This window comes from Camarhynchus parvulus, chromosome 6, assembly GCF_901933205.1.
Source record: "Camarhynchus parvulus chromosome 6, STF_HiC, whole genome shotgun sequence".
NCBI classification, from domain to species: Eukaryota; Metazoa; Chordata; class Aves; order Passeriformes; family Thraupidae; genus Camarhynchus; species Camarhynchus parvulus.
In genome coordinates this window covers 34,766,849-34,782,918 of record NC_044576.1, presented here as the reverse complement: position 1 = coordinate 34,782,918, position 16,070 = coordinate 34,766,849, and the positions used below count along the sequence as shown (strand labels likewise).

The 16,070-nt window shown below is 54.7% G+C and overlaps 1 protein-coding gene across 1 annotated transcript in view; it reads right to left on the bottom strand.

Moving 5' to 3' along the window:
* Positions 1-14,700, bottom strand: part of JAKMIP3 (Janus kinase and microtubule interacting protein 3) — a 50,300-nt gene extending 35,600 nt beyond the window's left edge. The window contains exon 1 of the mRNA XM_030951081.1: positions 14,549-14,700. The gene's annotated coding sequence lies outside the window, so the exon portion shown is untranslated. The remainder of the gene's footprint in view (positions 1-14,548) is intronic.
* Between the last annotated feature and the right edge of the window lie 1,370 nt (positions 14,701-16,070).

The window sequence follows — 16,070 nt, the reverse complement described above, 5'->3', positions numbered from 1 at the left end:
GGCTGAACAAGCTGCCCAAGCAGCTGGGGCTGCCCCTGGATCCCTGGCAGTGCCCAAGGCCAGGCTGGACACTGGGGCTGGGAGCACCTGGGACAGTGGGAGGTGTCCCTGCCATGGCAGGGTGGCACTGGGGGGGATTTCAGGTCCCTTCCAACCCAAACCATTCTGGGATTCTCTGATGCATTTCTCTGGGAAAATCTTATTTTCAGCACAAGAACTCTATAACCGTTTTTTTACCAAGACTAACAACAAAAGAAATAAAAAAAGTGGGGGGGGAAAGAGGAACTTCAACAGCTGCCTCTGCTTGTGCTCTCCATTGGTCACTAAACGTGACTTCCTGGAGCTCACCTCTGAGGCCAAGTGACTCATTCCCAAGCGGCCTCTCCTGGCTGATGCCTCCTCCGGGGAACCCTCCCCTGCAGGAATCTCCCCCTCAGATGTGCAGATGATCAGGAAGAGCACCGGTGTGAAATGTGCTACATCACGGGCCGGGGAAGCATCCCCACCAGCAGCTCCCGTTCCAGGCTGGAGAAGCTGCAGAGCAGCCCTTTCCCGCACTGGGTCAGTGTGGCAGCTGGGTAATCTGGGATTTGAGCTCCGCATTCCCCAGCCTCTTGGCCATCTGCATTTACTCCTTCAGGGAAAGTGGCCTCTGGCCCTGCGCTGATCCTCACCGAGGAAGGGCTGTGCCCATCTGGCCCCTGACCCGCCCGCTCCCCATCGCTGCTCCGCGATGCCCGAGGGGATGCTCCCTGTCCCCAGCCCCGAGGGGATGCTCCCTGCTGGATGTGCCTCCCAGCCCCGAGGGGATGCTCCCTGGTGAAAGAAGCTTAAGTTCATGGTCAGGTTCAGGGGGTAGTGCTTGGAGCGATGGGTGGTTTGCTAGAGGGAGGATTTATTGATATGAATGACAGAAGTTTGGGTTGGATAATTAAAGAGAAAGTGAATCATGAAGTGAGTGTGATAAAAAATCAGGGGCTGGGGTTTAGTTGAGGCATACAATTAAGGAGGGGGGAAACCCTCTTTCTTTAGCTTAAAAGGCTAATGCTGGTTCATAGCTTCTCAGTGATTAGGATGATATTAGAGGGGGACACATCCAGCAGGATGTGTCTAATATCATCTCATATCACTAGGTGATATTAGACAAATCCTGCTGGGGCTGTCCCCCAGCCCAGCCTGGCCGTCCTCGGGGCACAGAGGGAGGCACTGAGGCTCTGCAGAGCTCTGGGCAGCCAGAGGGGCAGCATCAGGAGCAGCAGTGGCTGTGGCTGCTGGGAGGTTTTTAATCAAAACGATGCACATTCCTGCAGCTCATTACATCCAGGGGAGAAGCCCATGGCCAGCACGCCCTGCCCAGGCTGCCAGCAGGCAGAGGGGCTGAGAAACCTGGGCTGTGCTGGGGCAGCAGTGACCTCAGTGAGCCCTGGAGCCCAAAGGTGATGGGAGGTGAGGGTGGAAATCTGGATCTCAGTTCCACAAGGACACTCCAGGGTCAGACACTGCTGTGAGTAACTGCTCAGGAGCTGTGGAATCACAGAATACCCGAGCTGGATGTGGCCCACAGGGAGCACTGAGCCCAGCCCGGGCACCCCAAGAGCCCACCCTGGGCACCCCGAGAGCAGACTGAGCCGTGGGATTGATGTGTGACAAACTGCAGGCACGGGCCAGACCCAAACACAGGAGCTGCTGCTCCAGGGAGGAGATTCCAGCTGCGAGCTCAGAGCAGGGGCTGGCACTGCTGGCTGTGCTGGTGACCTGGTAAAGGGCAGGGCAAAAAACCTGCTGATAACAGAGGATTATGTAGGTCAATCAGGAAAGAGGACAAGGCAGGCAAAAGGGGAAAAATTAAAACAATAACCTCACAGTAGAAAAAATAGGTAACTTAGCAACACAAAATTCAATCTGTGAAAGTACAAGATAATCTACATTTAAAAATACAATTTGACATATCCTGCACACAGAGATTTAGGAGGAAAGATCAAGTCATCACAGAGGACATCTGCTGTGGGCACAGCAATGTAAATAAGGTATTACAGAGGCAGGAGATGTGAAATCAGAGGAAAAGCATTATGATGCTGCAGAAAGCTAAATGGTAGGTGCTCGTTAATCCACTCAAACTCTCCTAAATGAAACATAATAGGTGTGACCAGGTAATAGAAGAGTGAGGCTCTGTGATTTTTTGGAAGGACATTGAACAGGAAGTTATTAAATGATTGATACTGTGTAGGTGAAAAGGATGCTTCAGTTACTTTTCCGTACTAATGCAAGAACAAGAAACCACCCTGTGGGCACTGGCAGGAAATGAAATTATTTTTCCCGTGGCAAGATGAATCTTTGACTTGGGATCACACACCTCAAACCCTGGGAGCTGCTGTCCATGGTTCTGCTGCTCCTGGGGCCAAACCATCACTGGGCAGGAAAAGGCAGGAGCTGGGTCCCTGGGGCTGGGACCAGAGCAGCCACCACGGGTCAGCTCAGCTCAGCTCAGCTCAGGGCTGGGCTGGGCTGGGCTGACCTGCTTTGCTCTTGCCAGGTGCAAGGTGGAACGGGACAGATGTCCTGGTGACACAGCTGGGAGAGCCCTGCTGGGCCAGGAGGAGAGGGAAGAGCCCAAAGGCTCAGGAGGGGAGCAAGGGGCTGGGAGGAGAGGTCCCTGCCTCAATTCCTCAGGATGAGAGCCAGCAGCCTCAAGCTGCACCAGGACAGGTTCAGGTTGGAGATCAGGGAAAATTTCTACACAGAAAGGGTTGTCCAATCCTGCCAAGGGCAGTGATGGAGTCACCATGCCTGGAAGTGTTCCAAAAATGCAGATGTGGCACTTAGGGACAAGTTTAGAGGTGAACACGGTGGTGGTGTGGGTCAATAGCTGGATTTGATGATCACCAAGGGTTTTTCAACCTCATAAATTCTGTGACTCTATGATTCCATGATTCTGCTCCATCCCTTGGGATGTCAGCTCAGGCCACGGTGACCTGCAGTGGTCAGCAGCTGGAGGTGGGCTGATCACCCACGGATCAGCAACACCACAGCTCCTAAAGACGCTGAGCTTTTAAAAACTTCTAAAAGCTTATTAAAAAGTACAAGGAAAACATGTCTAACAATAATAACAACTTCAGATTTGCTTTAAAAACCAAATCTGCAATTGAAATGACCACAGATACACTGGAAATAGCAGCCTGACAGCATTTTTCTGTCTAGATAATAATATCTTGGCAGCATTTCAACAGAACTAGAATTGCTTTCAAGTGTCAGATGCACATTCTACTGATGCTCAGGAAATGCTCCTGTGTCCCTGTCCTACCTGCAGGTTCTCTGCTGTAAGGCAACCCTCCTGTCTTTCCTTCAGCAATCCCAGCTCCCTCTTCCCTGTATAAATTCCTCTGGATTTGACACCCAGTTCTGTGGGCTCGAGGAGATAAAAAAACTCCAGGAAACAAACACCTGGGATGGTGCTCCTGCACCCCGGGACCGTGCATCCACAGCCCCGGGACCGGGCATCGGCACCCCTGTACCGGGCATCGGCACCCCTGTACCGGGTATCGGCACCCCTGTACCGGGTATCGGCACCCTGTACCGGGCCGGCACCATTCCTGTACCGGGACCTCGCCCGTACCAGCATCGGCACTGGACCGGGCATCGGCACCCCTGTACCGGGCATCGGCACCCCTGTACCGGTATCGGCACCCCGGGACCGGGTATCGGCAGCCCCGGTACTGTGCTCCTGCAGCCCCGGGACCGGGCCCGGGGACCCGGACGGAGCCGTGAGCCCGCAGCACGCAGCCCCCGGTGCCAGGCAGGGCTAGGGCAGCCCCGGGCCGTGGCTGCTCGGGGGTTTGTCCGGTGGGGACAGCGCGGAACGGGAGAGCGGCTCCGGCACAGCCTCGGCACCGCCGCTGCTGCGGGAGGAGCTCTGATTGCACCGGCCCCGGCACGGCACGGCACGGCACGGCAGAGCTGCCCGTGGCACCGAGCACGGCTCTCCGGCGGCTCCGCGAGCTGCCAGCCCGGGGCAGGGCTCGGTCCTGCCCGGGACGCGCACCCCGAGCCGCTGGCAGCGCCCGCAGCCCCGCTCCGTGCCCGGCCGGGGCTGCCCGGGCTGTGCTCGGGATGTGCCCGGCCGGGGCTGCCCGGGCTGTGCTCAGGATGTGCCCGGGATGAGCCCGGGATGAGCCCGGGATGAGCGGGATGTGCCCGGGATGAGCCCGGGATGAGCCCGGGATGTGCCCGGGATGTGCCCGGGATGAGCCCGGGATGTGCCCGGGATGAGCCCGGGATGTGCCCGGGATGAGCCCGGGATGAGCCCGGGATGAGCCCGGGATGTGCCCGGGATGAGCCCGGGATGTGCCCGGGATGAGCCCGGGATGAGCCCGGGATGAGCCCGGGATGTGCCCGGGATGTGGCCGGGATGAGCCCGGGATGTGCCCGGGATGTGCCCGGGATGTGCCCGGGCTGTGCCCGGGATGTGCCCGGGATGTGCTGGGATGAACATGGGCTGTCCCCGGGCTGTCCCCGGGCTGTGCCCGGGCTGTGCCCGGGATGTGCTGGGATGAACATGGGCTGTCCCCGGGCTGTCCCCGGGCTGTCCCCGGGCTGTGCCCGGGCTGTGCCCGGGATGTCTCCGGCATTTGCCTCGGCACAGCCGTGCCACCCCCACCCTGCGGGCCACCAGGGCCGCCGCACGTTCCCACAGACGCGTCCAACTTACGGAGCCCTTTAATGAGATTGCAAACATCATTTCAGGCGAGAAAAGCGCCGGGCGGGGATCCCGGAGCCCTCGGCTCACCTCAGCCCAGCTGCCGCGGCGGCGGCTCCCGGCTTGTCACGGCTCCAGCTCCGAGGGGCTGTGACTCAGCAAAGGAGCAGCTTTTTATTTTTCAGATGGAACTTACCAAACCGTGCCAATATTACGGGGAGGATCTGCTTCCTGGATCCACCGCTCTGCCAGCCTCTCCCGAGGTATTTCCACTGAACCCTCCCCATCTGGCCACGTTACGACAACAGGAAACGGTTTCTTGGGGGAAAAGAGCCAAATGCAAAGCCTGCCTGGGAACCGGGGCCGAGCGAGCAGGGAGAGACTGCCAGGCTCTACCTGCGGCGGAGGGAAAGCAACGGTGGCGTCTGTGTCACTGCCGGCCGGGAGCGGGGCTGCTGCGGGCCGGACAGACAGACAGACAGCCCGGAGCGGCGGGTGCCCGCGCCGGGCCGGAACGGGAGCGGGAACGGGGATGGGAACGGGGATGGGGATGGGGATAGGAACGGGAACGGGGATGGGAACGGGCATGGGGATAGGAACGGGAGCGGGAATGGGGATGGGAAGGGGAATGGGAACAGGAATGGGGATAGGAACAGGGATGTGGATGGGAATGGGGATGGGAATGGGATGGGGATGGGAACGGGAATGGGAACGGGGATGGGAATGGGAACAGGAATGGGAATGGAAATGGAAACAGGGATGGGGATAGGAATGGGAACAGGAGCCCCTGCCCGGGGAGGCCCTGCTTATGAAGCCCTGCCCGAGGAGCTCCGGCAGGCTGGCAGGGATGCCAAGTGCCCCACGAGTGGGGCTGGCAGGGATGCCAAGTGCCCCACGAGTGGGGCTGGCTCTGGGAGGATCCCTGAGGCCCTTCCACAGGCTGCAGGATCCCCCTGGATGGACCAGGCAGGGCAAGGGCTCCTCACCCCAAGCACAGCCCTGAGCCATGGGCCAGAGCCACCACGTCCCCGGGCTCTGCACTGCCCACAGCAGGGAGGGACAGCCCGGGGCGCCCCTGAGCGGGGTCTCAGGGGAGCTGGGAAGGGCTGGGATCCCTGTCTGCCCCAGGCTGAGCCCGCCTGGTGGGCAGGAGCTGGGCACGACCCATCTGGGTGACCTGTGGCAGCCTCTGGCACAGCCCCGAGCTCCAGCAGCCCGGCAGCAGCAGCTGGCCCACCCCATAAACGCCAGCCCCTGCCGGGCTATCCCAGCCCTGGCACCTCCCCACAGCTGGGCAGGGTCTGCAGGAGGGACACGGCTGCAGGCCCCAGCCCGGGTCAGACACACGGACACTGCCCTGTCCCTGCTCAGCCCTGCCCTGCCCCTGGCATCTGGGACCAGGGAAATGCTCAGCCTGCTCCTGTGCAGAGGAGAGCTGCAAGTTACTTCCAGAATGATCCAATTCCAACCAGAACTGCTCCAGAGTCCAGCCTGTGACAAATTAGCAAACATGTCTTTAATTACAGAAAGCTTTTCCCTTCGATTTTTTAATTAGAAGCAAGAATGCAGATGCCATTCACATAAAAGGACTGTCTTGTTTTCCTTCCTGTGCTGGCACCACCAAATCCCAAACACATCCTGCAAATTTCCATGGATTTAACAAAGTCCTCGAGGTTACAAAGCTTCTGACCACCAGGGTTTGAGATACAGGGGGCTCCAGCAGCAGCCAAAGGTTGGTGCAGAAGAGACACAGAAGACATACACATAGAAGAGATACAGAGAGAATTCTGATGTCTCTGCAGACATAAATCTGTTCAAAACACTAAAATATTAGTGACCATCAGGTACAGATTTCAGGTGTGAACCAGTGAACAGCATCTTCTTTAAAAAAGAGAAATACAAGGTGCAGTTGAGAGTTTCAGAATGGATTCAATGAGTGAATGAGTAAGAAAGCAGAAGAATGAAATTTTCATGCAGGAGACATGAGGTGAACACTTCAATAAAAAAATAATAAAACCAGAAAAGAAAAAATCAATATTAGCCTGAAGCACAAGAGAATCCCAATTCAAAAGAGCCTCCAAAGCCCCAGGAGAGCAGGGCTGGCTGTGCTCCTGCTGCCAGAGCTGCTGCTCACAGCAGCTCCCTGCACTGGCCTGGCTTCAAAGGGAAGGGGGCACCAGCCCCGACCCCCCAGGCCAGAATCCAGCACACTGCCCCTAATTACACACCTGTAATCACTGCCCCTAATTACACACCAGCACCTGGGAGGGGGAGGCAGACCCCAGAAAGGCTGCAGCCTCTCCATCTCAAGCTCAGCCATTTCTTTCAGCAGTCTGACCCTTGTGTTTGTTATATCCCTAAAATCCCACGTTGGTTTGGGTTGAAAAGGAACTCAAAGCTCCTCTCACTCCACCCTCCCATGGCAGGGACACCTCCACCAGCCCAGGCAGAATGTCCAACCTGCCCTTGGACACTTCCAACCTGTGCCATGGGCTGGGAACCTTCCAGCAGAGTAGGAAATAAACCAGAGAGAATGGAAGTGAAATGCCCTGTTTGGAGCGGATCAGGACTTCCAGTGCCCAGAGTCTGCCCTGCCCTGCTCCCCTTAGTGCAGGATATAAACCAGAGGGATGGAAATGAAATGCCCTGTTTGGAGCTGATAAGGGCCTTCAGTGCCCAGTTTCCCTGCCCTGCTCCCCTGAGTGCAGGCAAGGGCTGTCCCCAGCAGCCCCAGTGGGATCCCAGAGCCCAGCCTGGCCCTGCACAGTGACATGTCCCTCTCCTCACTGCATCACTGAAAACACGACTCTCTTTGCTGGCAAACAGGCTGGTACCACGCAGGTTTTGCAAACAAGCCCATGCTCAGGAGCAGCTTCCCCAGGCACGGCTGGAGCCGCTGCCGTTGCCATGGAGGCCAAACCTGCTGCTCTTCTGCCTGTTCCCTCCCTGTGAAAAAAGGGCAATGACTGCTGCAGAGCAGGGACCGAGCTTGCCAGCGAGCCCACAGGCTGCAGCACGGGGCACTGTGTGACACACAGCACCACAGAGTTCTTTAGCCTGGAAAAGCCCATGGAGTCCCAGCTGTGCCCAGTGCCCACCTTGTCCCAGCCCACAGTGTCACCTCCGGAGTTCCTGGGACACCCCCAGGGATGGGGACCCCATTACCCCACAGAGCTGCTGGGGCGAACTTTGCTGCCTGGAGCATTTTTTGGTGATGGGTTTATTTCTCAATCGTTTTAGTCAAAACACGAAGATGAGAAATTGAGATGCTGTCAAAAATGAAACTGAAATGTTTTAGAATGGCATTTGAATTTTTAGAAGCACTTATGTTTAATTAAAATCAAGAATTTTAAAGCCCTATTTTGTAACTGGAGCCCCTCTGGAGCCAGCCTGGGACACCTGGGGGGGCTCACCTGGAGAGGAGCAGCTCCAGGGAGAGCTCAGAGCCCCTGGCAGGGCCTGAAGGGGCTCCAGGAGAGCTGCAGAGGGACTGGGGACAAGGATGGAGGGACAGCACACAGGGAATGGCTCCCAGTGCCAGAGGGCAGGGCTGGATGGGAGATTGGGAATTGGGAATTGTTCCCTGGCAGGGTGGGCAGCCCTGGCACAGGTGCCCAGAGCAGCTGGGGCTGCCCCTGGATCCCTGGCAGTGCCCAAGGCCAGGCTGGACACTGGGGCTGGGAGCACCTGGGACAGTGGGAGGTGTCCCTGCCATGGCAGGGGTGGCACTGGGGGGGGTTTGAGTCAACTTTGAGGGAAGCTCCTTACTCAGCCAGGAAGGAGGATGGGGTTTTTCTGCTGTTGCCAAAGAGAAGGGAGCTATAAATGTTGTTCTTTCTCCTTTATCATCTCTGATGACTTAGCATCAAATGCTAAAAATAATTTTTATGCTTCATCTTCAAAGTTGATGTGTTGCAGTTTTTTAAAAAAAGCCAAAACAAATCCTATATCCCAGCGAGAATATTACCAATATTTCAGGATCCAAATGAGACTTTCTGAAGAGGTGCTGCAGGGCTGCCAAATGTGACATTTCACACAGAGCTTTTCTCTCTGAGCACTCTCCCAGCCCTCTGCTCACGAGGAGACAACAACTGAGCCAGTGGCACGTTTCTGAGGGCAGGCTGGCTTCCAGGGCTCACTGCACTGAGGCAGGGGTGGGAGTCAGGGACCTGGGCCTGGGGGGCTGCAGAGCAAATGACACAGGCTCTGATCCCCGGGGGAAAGCTTGGCCCAGCCAGGTTTGCACTCCACATTTCTGATGCTCCATGCACTTTATTGTCAGCAGTGGGCAGGACACGAGGCAGACCCAGCACTGGGCTTGGGCATGGGAACACAACAGCAATGAAATAACAGCTGGGTAAGGAATGACTCCTACCGGGCTGCATGGCTGATGGACTCAATTTAGATGTAACAAAGCTGATCTGGGTGAGAAAGAACATGAAAAAACATCTCAGAAAATTTTACTCTCTGTGAGTCAAGGCAGCTTGGAATTCAGAACTCCAGCGAAAGTGGAAGGCCCTAAGCTGGCACGCATGTCACTTTAAATAGATGAGTGTCATTAATATGAAATAAGCAGCCAAGAAATAACATCCCTGGAGCCACAAGTACAGCAGCCCCTCAGGGAGAGCACCCCGGTCACAGCCAGGGCTCATCAGGGACTGGACCACCCAGAGCCTCGGAGTGCTGGGGTTCAGCAGCACCTCCAAACTCCATCCCAAAGCTGCAGGCTTGTTTCAACAAGCCCTTGGGTCCTTGCTGCCTGCCCTTCACTCCCAGTCTGGGGATGTGTCACTGTCATAGTTTCTGAAAAACCCCTTTGCCAGCATTTCTTCTCCTGGGAAGCTTCAGCTTCTCCACGTTTTGCTCCTCTAGAATGTGATTGGAAGAATTGCTTACCCAGCATGTGAATTGTTTTTAATTAATGACCAATCACAGCCAGCTGTGTCGGGTTCTCTGTGTCTGTCGCAAGTTTTTATTTTTATTCTTATCTAGCCTTGTGATGTCTCCTTTCTCTTCCTTCAGTGTAGATAGGATATGATATGATATGATATGATATGATATGATATGATATGATATGATATGATATGATATAATATAATATAATATAATATAATATAATATAATATAATATAATATAATATAATATAATATAATATAATATAATATAATATAATATAATATAATATAATATAATATACGTAATATAACGTAATATAACGTAATATAACGTAATATAACGTAATATAACGTAATATAACGTAATATAACGTAATATAACGTAATATAACGTAATATATCAACCTTCTGAGAACTTGGAGTCAATTGTCATCTCTCACTTGGTCCTGGAGACCCTCACCACACCACCACAAGAATCAATAAGCACAGGGCCGTGTGAGTACATCCCTGCCTGTGCAGACATCCCTGCCTGGAGCTACGTCTGCTCGCTGCCACTCCCCGACACCCCGTGCTGACTGACAGGGAACACAAGCAGGAAAGGAAACGTCCCTGCCTGGGTAATGCTCCTCAGTCTCAAATTCAGTTGCTGACTGGCTTATTTTTAAACAACAGTAGTGATGTTTTCAGCAGGCCATTAATTTCTCTTTGGTCTCACATGTTTATGCAGAACACCGAGCTAACCAACAACTTGTTCCCCTCATGGAACTGTTACTGCTCCTACAGTAAAGCACCCATCCCACTCCCCCAGACTCCCAAAACACCAAAAACAGCTTTGAGAGGAAAGACCATGTTTATACATGTCTGCTCCTGCTGCTGATGCTAACTCTGACACCAGCCTTGGTGACTCTCCCCATCCCCGTGGCCCCTGCTTTTCCTGTCTCAGCATCCATTCCCACCTCTCACATCCTGCAGCACAACTCCAGGAAGGCTTTAAGCATTCCTGGCTTTGCATTCCTCTTCATATCCATGACATATCCTATTTGCTGCATCCCTTGCTTCTCCACTATGTTTTTTACTCGATTTGTGGTTGTAAAACCTCATCAGGCCAAAACCATGTCAGTCCTAGGGCACACACTGATATTTTAGTTAGAGGGAAATTAAAAAAAAAAATCCTGACCAAAGAAAGCAAAAAATGGCCTTTGTCTAGGAAGTGCTGCCTGGCAGAGCTCCCTGAGGCTGGAAGCAGGTCAGGCTGCTGGGCCTGCTGGGTGACTGACAGGTAACCAGGGGCACCCAGCAAGCAGCAGCCCCTTTAACTCCTGCTGCACCTGAGCGCGTCCTAAGGGAACAAAACCTGATGGGATTCCCTTCCCCTGCCCAGGGAGTGGCTGCGGGCCGGGCCAGCCGAGCTGGAGCCACCAACAGGCACAGCACAGCCAGGAGCATCAGCTGAGGGGACACAAAGGCACTTTCTGCAGCTTGAAGTGACCTTTTAAAGAGTCCCTGATGGCACAGTGACCACAGCAGCCGTGCAAGAGCTCCAGCCCCAGGATCCCTGCTGGATTTGAGGACAGCCAGGGCTCCACACCCTGCTGCTGGCTGTGGGTTTGAGCACACCCATTCATCCTCCAGACATTCTCCCAAGCCTTTCCCAGCTGCCTCTCCTCAGGCAGTGCCCCTGCTCCACAGATGGAATCCATCGAACCCTCATCTGGATTCCACACCAGCAGTGAATAACCAATCCTGATCACGTGTGCCTGCAAGGAGCTGCGGGTCTGCACAGGAATGAGGGGATTCTCAAAAATCTGCCGCCATGTCATTCCCCATTGGAGTCACTTCTGCAGGATTCTGTTCAGCTCTGAGACCTTCGGGGGTTTGTTTGGGCATGGCACGTTTGCCTGTGGTTGCAAAGGAAAACCAGGAATTAGCTTTCCAGGTGAAGTGACTGCTAGAAATGGATCAGCACTTTGCCACTACAGCAGCCAGCACTCAGTGCTCTGGGAGAAGGAAGCTCTCTTCTCCTCTGCATGCAGGCACCTTCTCCTGGCCCACTGTGGGCAAACAAAGACAGGATCCCATGAGTGATTTCGTTTGGATTGCTGAAATATTGGCTAGAATTTGTCTGCTTTTACCATAAAATATACTCATATAAATGTTGTTATGTGTCTTAAAATTCAGTGCTGTTAGAGTGGTTGGATGGGTTCAAATCCTACATCCCAGTCAACCAGCATGTGTAAAATTTTTAGGACTTGCTTTTGAAATTATTTTTACATTTAAGCCAAGCCTCTGTTCCTGATCATACATGAAGAGCTGCAGCACAGAAGGTGACAAGCTGAGAACACATGTTTGAGGGGAAAATGTTAAAGGTCATTATTTAAAGGCCTTCACTTGTTAACATGCATTTGCTGATGCTACTTTGAATTCAAGCCATCTGCAATAAAAAGTTATATTTTAGAGATGCATTTTAAGGGAAAAAAAAGCAAAGTTTTACTCTTCATGTAAACTGACAGTGCACTGGGAAACTTGGTGAAACTTCACCACGTGGGAGGTGTTGACAACTGAGCATATACCAAGGGAGGGATTTACAGGCACACAGTTCCACAAATACATCCCAGACTGGTATTTGTCAAGACAACCCATGAGCCTTCAGCACATTCTTTAAAGCCTATTCAAGTGAGGTGTTATTTTCTCCATCGGGGCTCTGGTGACAAATGCACTTTCCTGTGGCCTCGCACTGGTCCCACTGTCCTCTTAATCACCACTGCAAACACCACAATTCCTGCCAGTCTGGCATTTGCAGGTGAGGAACAATGGGTTATGGGTCAGGAAGCTGCCAAGAGCCAACACAAACCAGGCAGAAATCCCACTGCAAAGTAAAGTAATCTGTCCTGAGAAACTTTCAGTTTTGAGCATGTATTAAGCACCCAGTGAGCCCCTACACCGAGAGAGGAGCCCAGGTGCAGAGGGCTGGCAGGTTAAAGATGCTGCATGTCCAGAGAGAGAGCCCAGGCTGGCAGCTGTGAGTCTTTCTTGCCAGGAAATTATTATTTTGTTCTATGCACATTTCTCTGGCTGTATCACAATGTGTGAAATAACAGGCAAAAGTCAACGGGACTCCAATGTGTTTTCTAATCTCTGTCTCCATTTTTAGCAGTGTCAGTAGGGGCATCCCATGAACTGAAAGGAAAAGGAATCTGGACGAGATAAATCACATTTAAAATGACTGAGAGAGCAGGCAGCTGGGAAGAAAAATAAAAGAACTTTCTTTTTTTAAGTTAAATAGCACAGAATAGAATCAGAAGCCCAGACTGGGTTGGGTTGTGAGGGACCTTAAAGCTCATCCCATTCCACCCCTACCATGGACAGGGACACCAATGTCACATTGTGCCAGGTGCTCCAGGGCCCATCCAGCCTGGCCTCGGGCACTGCCAAGGGTGGGGAGCTTGCTCTCCTATGGACAGGATTGCCATGGGAAGCAGTTTGGGCACTGCCAGGGGTGGGGAGCCTGCTCTCCTATGGACAGGATTGCCATGGGAAGGAGTCTGGGCACTGCCAGGGATGGGGAGCCTGCTCTCCTATGGACAGGATTGCCATGGGAAGGAGTCTGGGCACTGCCAGGGATGGGGAGCCTGCTCTCCTATGGACAGGATTGCCATGGGAAGGAGTCTGGGCACTGCCAGGGATGGGGAGCCTGCTCTCCTATGGACAGGATTGCCATGGGAAGGAGTTCAGATGCTGCCAGGGATGGGAGCCTGCTCTCCTATGGACAGGATTGCCATGGGAAGGAGTTCGGGCACTGCCAGGGATGGGGAGCCTGCTCTCCTATGGACAGGATTGCCATGGAAGCAGTTTGGGCACTGCCAGGGGTGGGGAACCTGCTCTCCTATGGACAGGATTGCCATGGGAAGGAGTTCAGATGCTGCCAGGGATGGGAGCCTGCTCTCCTCTGAGGACAGGATTGCCATGGAAGCAGTTCTGAGACACGCCGTGCACAGAGTTCAGCTAACAGGAAATGCCCGAATCAGCTCCTGGGCGAGCACAAACGCAGATTATTGTCACAGCAATTCATCAGGGCATGTATTACCCCAAACACCAACACCTACAGCTGCAGAGGAGGCTCAGCAGCAATCTCTGAGCCTGGCATTTCAACTGCATCACACAGGCAGAGGCTCCATAAAATGCTGAGGAGCAGACGGAGCAGGAAGGTGCAGCTGGGCCCCAGTGCCAGGCAGAGCCATCCCCTCCTGGCACCGCACAGCTTTGCACATCAGAGCCATGGTTATCCCACACAGCTTTGCACATCAGAGCCATGGTTATCACACACAGCTTTGCACATCAGAGCCATGGTTATCACACACAGCTTTGCACATCAGAGCCACGGGATCACCACCCCGGCGGGAGAACGGGAAATAGCCTCAGACACAATGCCGAACAGCACACCTGAAAATGGAGCCTGCGAAGCCTTCAGGCAGCAGATGGGTCATGTGCAGCAAGTCTGTCTATCTGTCTGTCTGTCTATCACACTTTATGTCCATATTAATAGATACGTTACACAGGTAAGCACTGGTTAATAAGCACAGGCAGGCACTAATTAAGGAACATAGTTAGGCACTCATTAGCAAGCACAGGTAGATGCTAATTAAGGAGCACAGGTAGGCAGAAACCTCAGTAGCTGCACACCGAGGGAGTCCCTGCTTGCAGTGCACTCCAGATAAAACCTGTAGGCTGCTCGAGCAGACACATTTAAAGAGATTTTTATGATTCACACTGCAAAAGGCTAAAAAAAAAATAACCCATCCCTGCTGCAGATGCTTCTGTTTTCCCTCTCTGTCCTCTAAACAGTGGGATCAGATGAGGAGCGATGCATCGATTGGTCCAGGGAAGCACCGAGAGGACAGAGAAGGAAAATAAAACAAAAAATGCTAAAAATCCCCCAAGCGTAGAGTAAAATGTGCTCACCAGGTAGCCCGGGCGCGGATGCGAGCAGTCGGAGGAGCTAAGGACAGGTTTCCCCGGCAGGCTGCGGGATGAGCTCAGCGCCGGCAGGCTCAGCCATTGCGGAGTCACTGCAGCTCCGGCAGCACGTCAGCAGCGCTGCTGCTCCAGAGCCCTCCCATCCCGAGATCAGCTCCAGAGCCCTCCCATCCCTGAGATCAGCTCCAGAGCCCTCCCATCCCTGCCTGCGAGATCAGCTCCAGAGCCCTCCCATCCCTGGCCGAGATCAGCTCCAGAGCCCTCCCATCCCGAGATCAGCTCCAGAGCCCTCCCATCCCTGCCTGCGAGATCAGCTCCAGAGCCCTCCCATCCCTGGCCGAGATCAGCTCCAGAGCCCTCCCATCCCTGCCTGCGAGATCAGCTCCAGAGCCCTCCCATCCCTGCCCATCCCGAGATCAGCAGCGCTGCTGCTCCAGAGCCCTCCCATCCCTGCCTGCGAGATCAGCTCCAGAGCCCTCCCATCCCGAGATCAGCTCCAGAGCCCTCCCATCCCCTGCCTGCGAGATCAGCTCCAGAGCCCTCCCATCCCTGGCCGAGATCAGCTCCAGAGCCCTCCCATCCCTGCCTGCGAGATCAGCTCCAGAGCCCTCCCTCCCTGGCCGAGATCTAGCCCCATCCCGAGATCAGCAGCGTGCTGCTCCAGAGCCCTCCCATCCCTGCCTGCGAGATCAGTCCAGAGCTCCCCCCCCCATCGAGATCAGCAGCGCTGCTGCTCCAGAGCCCTCCCATCCCTGCCTGCGAGATCACCCAGAGCCCTCCCATCCCATCAGCTCCAGGCCCCCCTGCCTGCGAGATCATCCAGTCCCCCCTGGCCGAGATCAGCTCCAGAGCCCCCCCCCTGCCTGCGAGATCATCCAGGACCCCTCGAGATCAGCTCAGCCCCATCCCGAGTCAGCAGCTGCTGCTCAGAGCCCCTGCCCATCCCGAGACATCCAGACACCCCTGCCGCGAGAACCAGAGCCTCCCACCACTGGCCGAGATCAGCTCCAGAGCCCTCCCATCCCTGCCCATCCCGAGATCAGCTCCAGAGCTCTCCCACCCCGAGATCATAACCTCATCCCGATCAGCTCCAGAGCTCTCCCATCCCGAGATCAGCACGGCTCCGGCTCCAGAGCCCTCTGTTCCCTCCGTTCCCCCTGTTCCATGCCTGTCCCTTCCCAGCCAGCCGAGGCTGCTGTCCCAAACGCGCTCAGTCCCGCTCTCCGGCCAGGATCGGCGTCCCCAGCTCCAGGAGGAAGCCAGGGCTCTGCATCCAGCACAACTGGAGCTGCACGGAACTGCTCCTTCTGCCTTGCTGAAAAGGGCAGGGGGGATTGAAGGATTTAAAAACAGCTACCAGGCTTTGCACTTGCTCCTATCAATAGAGATGGGATCAAGTTCTAGACTCATGGAATCACGGGCTCTACTGCGTTGGAATGAACCTTAAATTTCCCCCAGTGCCACCCCAGCCATGGCAGGGACACCTCCCACTGTCCCAGGTGCTCCC